The 8,181-nt window shown below is 48.1% G+C and overlaps 2 long non-coding RNA genes across 3 annotated transcripts; both read left to right on the top strand.

The window, feature by feature from the left end:
* The first annotated feature begins 1,830 nt into the window (after nucleotides 1-1,830).
* On the top strand, nucleotides 1,831-3,520 carry LOC114487428 (uncharacterized). Of its 2 annotated transcripts, none has more exons than XR_003682511.1 (3): nucleotides 1,831-2,034; nucleotides 2,151-2,296; nucleotides 3,437-3,520. It is a non-coding gene; the product is annotated as an uncharacterized lncRNA (long non-coding RNA). The 2 variants fall into 2 exon arrangements; XR_003682512.1 differs by having other exon boundaries at nucleotides 3,227-3,515.
* Nucleotides 3,521-3,861: 341 nt separating this feature from the next.
* Nucleotides 3,862-7,959, top strand: LOC102983215 (uncharacterized). The gene is made up of 3 exons (XR_447499.2): nucleotides 3,862-4,547; nucleotides 6,751-7,027; nucleotides 7,273-7,959. It is a non-coding gene; the product is annotated as an uncharacterized lncRNA (long non-coding RNA).
* Nucleotides 7,960-8,181: the final 222 nt, after the last annotated feature.

Raw genomic sequence — 8,181 nt, forward strand, 5'->3', positions numbered from 1 at the left:
TTTTGTGGTACGCGGGCCTCTCACTGTCATGGCCTCTCCCGTTGTGGAGCACAGGCTCCGGACGCGCAGGCTCAGCGGCCATGGCTCACAGGCGCAGTCGCTCCGCGGCATGTGGGATCTTCGCGGACCAGGGCACGAGCCTGTGTCCCCTGCATTGGCAGGCGGACTCTCAACCACTGCGCCACCAGGGAAGCCCAACCAATCATGTCATTTTAATTCACACAACAATCTAACAAGTTAGTTCTTCTTGTTAACGCTTATCCCCATTTTATAGAAGAAAAAGCTGAGTCTTGAGGTTGCTAAGTAATTTGCCTAAGGTCCCAAAGCAGGAGAGATGCAGGTTCAGGATATGAAACTAGTGATTCACAGCCCGTGTTCATGAGAATTCTTTCCTAAACCTCAATCCTGGATGACACCATCTTGATTCTCTCCTTCACTGATGTTAAAGTTAATATTTAGGGGAAAGGAGAAAATGTTTGCTACAATCTGACCGCTGCTCACCTCTGAAAAAGAAGTGACAAAAGGCCAGATGTCAGCTCCAGGCCCCAATGTGTGTTAAAACGGTAAGAAAATCCCCACGTGACTGGATCACAATAGCCCATTCTAGAAAATTCTGAGACCCGAGGTTCAAAAGCAGACTATTTCTGCGTTTTTAAACAACAGCTCCATTGGCCTGCTAGCTTCAAACCCTAGCATCTAATTCGCGATCCTGCGAAAGCCTGTTAGGATTTCCATATAAAAGCATCCAGCACAATCAACTTCTGGCCTTTCCCACACACAGATCCGCAGGACCAGGCTGCGTCTCCAGCACGCCAGGGGCACTAGGTGTTTAATTTGGAATCTGATAGCTGCCTAAATTTTGAGGTATCCCGTAGGTGCCGCACACAAAGAATCCTCAATGGCCACTGGCAGAAATTCTTAGAAAAACAACCCTCCTGGTTGTCGGAATCACAACTACCACTTTCACCCCCCGCCTCCCTGTCACGGAGGAGGCTGTTGTGACTTGAATTACAGGGGCCCATGTGGACTACCTGCCGTCCAAATGCTCATGTGACAATGGACACTCCTTTGCTGGCCGGCGGTGTTATTTCAGACACTGTTGGACAGATGGGCTCCGTTCCGAGCGGGGAAGAGCCACACCTCGGAGACGACATGTTTCATAGGGCTGTCTCCTCGCCGCACACAGAGTATCCTCATCGTTTTGCCAGGGTCGGGGCAGATATCCGAACATCAGCAGGACGGTTTCTCCCCAGCATCCTGTCTCCAGCCTCAGGGCCTGCATGCGATTCGGGGATCCCGCTTGTTGGCTGGCCCCCCGCCCGCTCCTCTGGCTGCCATGTGTGGGGCATGTGCCTGGGCCTCGGCAGCTGTTGGAACACAGTAAATCCATTCATGCTGACATATCCCAATGACTAACACGGGCTTAGTGAGGAAACAGAAGCGTTTGACAAGCAGAAACAACTGAATTACTTTTAGAGGGGTGAGGAAATGACACCCCCAAAGGGCTTGATCTCGCCATTTGGCTTGGATGGGGGACTCACCATGGGAGGCCACCCGGATGTCACCCCAGCCACCTACCATCATTAATTCCGAGCAGAAGAGGAGCCCGGCCGGTGTTTCGGCAACAGGAATGGGAGGTCTGAAGAGATGGTTATTGGAGACCACGCTGGACGCGAAGAAAATAAATCACTCAAACCCAAAGACTTAAAGTGACAGGCAGTCTCACTTTGTAGTTTGGAATGTGAGCTTTGGAACTGGGGTGCAAACCCTGGTTCTGCCACTTATCCCATGATGAGCCGTGAAACCCCTAAGCCTCAAGTGACAGGCAGTCTCACTTTGTAGTTTGGAATGTGAACTTTGGAATCAGACAGAACTGGGGTGCAAACCCTGGTTCTGCCACTTATCCCATGATGAGCCGTGAAACCCCTAAGCCTCTGTTTCCTCACTTGTAAAATGGGGATATGATAATGGCATTCCTAGCTAATGGAGCTCTTTCAGGAATGAGTGAGACCATCGGATAAAGCACTCAGCACGGTACGTGTGTGTATAAAGCCTGATATACAATATGCACTTAATTAACCGTAGGTAGTAATCATAATAGTACGTTTTAATGAGAGGACAATGAACTTTGTGTTTGTCCACATGTGCAGACAGGTAACAGAATTCACCTTGCGCTAACTGATGTAGCTCCTGAAGCAGCGTGGAATCAAAAGGAAGCTCGACCCTTACTGCTTCAAAACACACTTCCTCATCAGGACCCCACCACCGCCACCTTCTTCAGAACCCGGATCATGAGGTGAGTTGGAGAACCATCTAGGGCTTGAAGATGTCAGGGCCCCACCAGACTTGGTGTTCGGAACCAGACCTCAGCAAACGCTCCCCTGCCTAATGTGGATCATTGTTAAGAACATGTCCCCACGTCACTGCCATAAACTATAGGGCAGCAATATGCATGCATCTTCACCCATGGCTTTTGGGATGTTTCAGCCCACAGAACCTACTGGACTGGATGTTATTAACAAGTACCATACAAATAGAGTACTCCAGGTTCCCTCAGTGCTGCATCAAGCGCACAGAATTTTATTCCCCTGGAACAGCAATTACCATAATCTCCACTTGTGGAGTGCGCCTGCTGATGATGTTCCTTTTGGACATCGTAAGTCCACCAGTCAGAACCCACCAGAGCCCCCATCTCGAGCCAGCAGAACAGGGGAGTATGTCTTGTTCACCCCAGCTGTCTACCCCAGGAAGCCGACCAGGGAAGTCACGGACGGGGCACTTTATAACCAACTCTGATGCGATGAAAATGGGAATTACCCATGAGTAACATCTAGAAATAGGCTGGAGAGAATATGACAAGAAGAGAGGCATAAATCTGATTATGCAAAAGGATGAAAGTGGAAAGCTTTGGAAGAATTCTGCTTGCTTCCAGGGTGGCCTTCTCCCGTGACCTCCTCCTGTGGCCACGCCAGGGCGGGCTGTGTCCACAGCTTCCCCCAGCTCCCCAACCACCAGCTCTAGCTGACTCTGCTCATCCTTTCCCGGTCCTGCTTCGGACCTCTGGTGGGGGCATCAGGGTTGCTTTGGTTCTTCCTTCAGAGTTCATCGCTAAAGAGGCATCTTGCTTCCCCTGCCATGTTGTAGTTGAAGCTCATATATTTTCTTAATGACAAAAGTATGAAAACTGATGTGGTTCAATGGCCCTCTCTCTCCCATCGTGACGCAGCGGACACCCAACGCTTGCTCCCTTTATGGGCCTCCTTGTCTCCTCCTCCTCCACCGTGGACGCTCCGTATTTGCTCTGGCAGCTGTGTACCTGGGGAGCATTGGAGTCCTGCGCCGAACCAGCACAGAATATACTGAACCGAACCTAGCGGCTCCAGGTTTCCTTCAGCCTTCCCCCTTCCACAGTTCTGACCCCCTTGACTCTTTACAGCCACTAATCAACGCCAACTGTTTGAAGATGCAGGACAGAAGACATTCTGAAGGCTGCTGCTTCCTTATACCTCCCTGAGAGCCATCTTTGAGGATTTAAGGCAAGAGAATTATTGAAACACATTTCATTGATTTATTATTAATTGTCCCTTGGGTATGCACAGAAAGTGCCAAGCAGAGGAAGGCTGCATGACTTGTGGTCACTGAAACACTTTCAAGTGTCTGCCCAGATCCTGAATTTCTGCCATGAACAGGGGAACCAAGATGAGGAAACACAAGTTATAGAGATTAGACTCCAGGTGAAGAGGAAGGGGGTGTAGGAAGGAGGTGTGGGGTACAGCTTGCTGAGTAGTGGGAGCGGAGACCAGGCAACTGAGGCAGCTGGCAGAGGAGGGGGGTGGAGGCTTGCTTGGGAGCGAAGCTAAAGTCTACTGTCAGGGTGTGGGATCCAGAAAAATCCCACTGGTTAACATGAATAAATGCCCACCAGCAGAAAGACAAACACTGCTTCTGGTCCAAGAAACAGAGGCCTGAATGGCCAAGGAAAGTAGATTCTTATCCTTGGGCAAGGGCCCAGCGACACACCAGCTCAGAAACATGTCCCAAAGGAAGGGAGCATCGTTACTGCCAGCTGAGTGTCTCCGAACCTCCATCCATGGAGGAAACAAGACGTGGGATGAGAAGTAGGTGCGCGCGCGCACGTGCGCACAGACGCACACACAGAAAATAAAAGTGTTAGCCTGCTGCCTGATCGCACCCAAATAAGGCAGACGTGCCCCAACCAGATGTACCAGGCCTCTTCCAGAGAGCTCATTTGTTGTGGGCCGATTTCTACTTCCTGGTGCAATTTACTTGGGAAAAGGGGCCTTTCATCGTTGACATTCTGTGAACTGGCCAGAACCAGATAGACAATAATGAACTTTACAAACCCGATTTTGCAGAATCTGAAAAACACCCCTTGACTGTCGGTCCTCAGTACTTCCTTTCTGCTCACCCAGAGTCCTTCTATCTTGTATTGATTAGCACAGGCATCGCATGAGCTGCTTCTTAGGGCAAGGGACTAAATCCAACAAGAGGTGCCATGTTGTTTTCATTCCCCAAGGATTTCACAGGTAAGTTCCACACTGTGCTGGGCGGTGAGGGGGGATTGTTTTTCTCAAAGGCAGAAAACAGTCCACGTGCTTGTGGTTTTCTACTAACTCAACCTTTACTCGCACTTTGCCTGATCTGTAACTCAAACTCAGTAAACAGGCCTTTTAGGGAACTTGTAAAACCTAGGATACTTTCAGACAACTGGATAAATGTGGGATAAATCAACTATTAGGGAATAAAAAAGATTTGGTTGTTATGTGAGATATATGTGTCTTCAAGTAGTATCACGGATCCTCAATCTCCTCTGAATACTAATTTAAAAAAAAGACCCAGTAATTCTGATCAGTAAATAAATACACAGGAGTATTTAATCTAGTCATAATTTCAAAAGCAACTTGCTAGACTGGCAGTGCAGAATGTTCATCTTATCAGGAAACTGACTTGTCCTTTGAAAAATACAATACTGAAGGTGGTTGCCAGGGGCTAGGAGGGGAGAGTTGCTGTTCCGTGGGTACAGATTTTCAGATCAGTGAGATAAAAAGTTCTGAAGATCTGTTTCACAGCGATGTGAATATACTAGTGAAATGTACAATTAAAAGTGATCAAGATGGTAGATTTCATGTTATATGTTCACAATAAAATAATTGCAGATATTTAAACAATTATCAAGATGACCACAGCAAGTGTGGAAAAAGTGGAAACAAGAGTGGGACAGTTTTCTCATTTGTTTTCATGGACGGTTTTGACAGCTATAAACTTCTACCGACAAAACTCAGGAGTACTTTCACAGGAAAGGAGTTCTGAAGGGCGACGTCACCAGCAAAGTCTGCATCAATCGTGACAGGTGGTTTTGCTGCTAGACGGCTACTGCCTGGCTCTCCCCAAACCACTGCCCTCCAGCACGGCTTCACTGTAGTTCCCAGTCAGAAATAGCGGGGTTGGAGGGAGGAAAGGAAGGAGAGAGGGAGGCTGGCATTTACAGAAGGCTGGTGCCAGCTGCTTTACAGAAGCTACTGCATTTAATACAAGTCAGTGAAGTGCCTCCTTACTATAGCCTTTTCATCAAGAGAAACTGAGGCTCGGAGAGAGCAAATACCTTGTCCAGGGTCATGTAATAAAGACCTGATTTGTCTGTCTCCAGAGCCCAGGCTTTTTCCACAACCATTTTGCCCTTGATCTCTACAACTACAAAACCGAGAGCCAACCGTCTAGAACCCTGAAGCAAAGTGTTTGTTTGTTTGTTTTCCTATGCCCCATCTGAGAGCTTAATTATAATATGAGTAGAATTGGGCTGGAAGAGTGACCTCAGGTGCACTCCCTAGATCTGAGATCCACCTGCTGCCCAGGGGTACTGCGGAAATGGGTCACTGGTGTGCCACGACCCTGGGCATGTCCTCAGCCGTCAGGTCAGTCAGGATGCAGCCTGGGACACCGGAGTGCACTTCAGATGGCGAGCGGCTTTGTCATTTACCCTCGTGTCATAAAACATCACTTCCTGTGAATGCCGTAAGTGACAAAACTTGGGAAGCATTCTGCCTTGGATTTAGAAGCAAACTGCCTGGATTAAAATCCCAATTCCACCGCTTCATAGCTGCACAAGTTTACCTGTGTGTGCCTCAGGTTCCCATCTGTAAACTGGGAATGGAAATAGCACTTTGTGCTAATAGTAAGAATCAAATAAGGTAAAATATACAGAGCTGTCAGTGTACCATCTAGAAGTAATCACTCAGCAACAGTTCGCTGAGCCGATGGGTCCAGCCACACGGGCTCTGTGTACCCCAACTCCAGGGCACCATTCACTCAGGCCGCGGTGTGAATAGCGCCCCCTGGAGTTGTGCAACTGTTCATCCCTGACCGTTAGCTTTGCATTTTAATGACCGTCTTCCACAGTCAAGCTCCAGCTTACTCCCCTGCTTCATTATCTGCCACTAGCTCCCCAACCCCCATCCCATGGACCATCTTACCCTCAGACACAATGGTCCCATTTACAACCCCTTGCATTTTCATCTGTGCTCCTTCTTCCCACAATGTTCCCCTGCTCTCCCCTGTTTCCATTCTTATTCAACCTTTAAGACCCAGACTAAAAGTCCCCTTCTCACTGAAGCATCCTCTGATGCCCAGGCAGGGTTGCCCCACGGTCAGTATTCCCAGAGCACTTTTAAAATACTCTAGTAGAAAAATCAGCATGTTTTCATGTGGTTCACACAGTTCATCCGCATACAGGTCTCCCTTGCTGAGCTGTGAGCTCCCGGCGCTCAGATGGAATCTTCCTCTTCTTGGCATGGACTTGAGCAACCCGCCCTGCTCCTGTCCTGCAGCCAGGAGCTGGGCGGGTTGCAGAAGACAAGGCACGTGCAGAAGACGAGGCTGAGAGGGACTCCGTATTGTCAAGGCAAGTGTGGGACGCAGCACGCAGACCAACTTCGGAATCCAGAAAATACCCTCGACCATGTCCGAGTGAGGCTCATTTCCCCTGAGGATGGCACTAAACGCAACAAAGGTAACGGGCCTCCGAAGGAAGGACTTGTGGCATTAAAGTACCCGGTCCCCTGGTATAGCAGAGGTGACAGGCTGGCGGCAGTTACTTAGGATGGGCTTCGTTTGATATATGAGAGTGAAAACCAGGAAATGCGGCCCAGTTTCTCTTTTGAAATCCCTCCCTTGGTTAGATTTGAATCTCATGTCTCTATGGTTTGTTTCAAACTAAATATCAAAAGTCTCTCGCTTCTGTTATCTCCCTGACAGTTCTTCAATATACTGTATTAAAAACTCTCCGGGGACAAAAAAAAAAGCACTTTCAAGTGGTGTTTAGAAACTTGCCACCCCTTGCCTTTCTTCATTTCTGAATCTCTTGGATGCTTCATAAAACAAAGGAGAAAAGTGCCGCTTCTGTGCTAAATACGTACACAGGATTCCTCTGTCTTACAGAGAAAACAGTACAGACCCAGTTGTTTCCCAACAGTCGTAGGACTCATACCTAATGCCGACGGACTACCAAGCGTATTTGCACAAACTCTTATCACACTCAGCACATGGAATCTCCAGGCGTGGCCATGAAAGAAAACGGCATGTTCTCCTTGTCAAAATGCCCTCTCCTTGCCAGCCCCCTGCACCAAACTGAACAACCACAGGACCTGAATTTAACAAGTGATGTTTCCCTTTGTTCTTCTGGATGTTATGTATACTCAGGAGTAGCTCTCTCTGGGTTGTTCAAACACTTCATTTATTTATTTAGTATTTACTGAGTATCTACTATGTACCCCACATAGTCATGGATTAAAGAGATTCTTGCTTAGCTTCTGTATTAGGATTTCTCAACCTTGGTACTGTTGCCATTTTGAGCCAGATAATTCTTTGTCATGAGGCTGTTCCATGCCTGGTAGGATGTTTAGCATCCCTGGCCTTGACACACGAGATACCAGCAGCACCTCCACCCCCAGTTGTGACAACCAAAAATATCACCAGGAGTCAGTGAAAAGATTTAGGGGAGGAGAGAGAGACGAAAAGGTAGAGCACAGAGGATTTCTAGAGCAGTGAAACTATCCTGAATGATACCATAATGGTGGATATGTGTCATTATACAATTGTCAAAATCCATAGAATCTACAACACCAAGAGTGAACCCTAAAGTAAGTCTCCTGCCCTGGGGACTTG

This window comes from Physeter macrocephalus, chromosome 13 (assembly GCF_002837175.3).
Source record: "Physeter macrocephalus isolate SW-GA chromosome 13, ASM283717v5, whole genome shotgun sequence".
Classification (NCBI taxonomy): Eukaryota; Metazoa; Chordata; class Mammalia; order Artiodactyla; family Physeteridae; genus Physeter; species Physeter macrocephalus.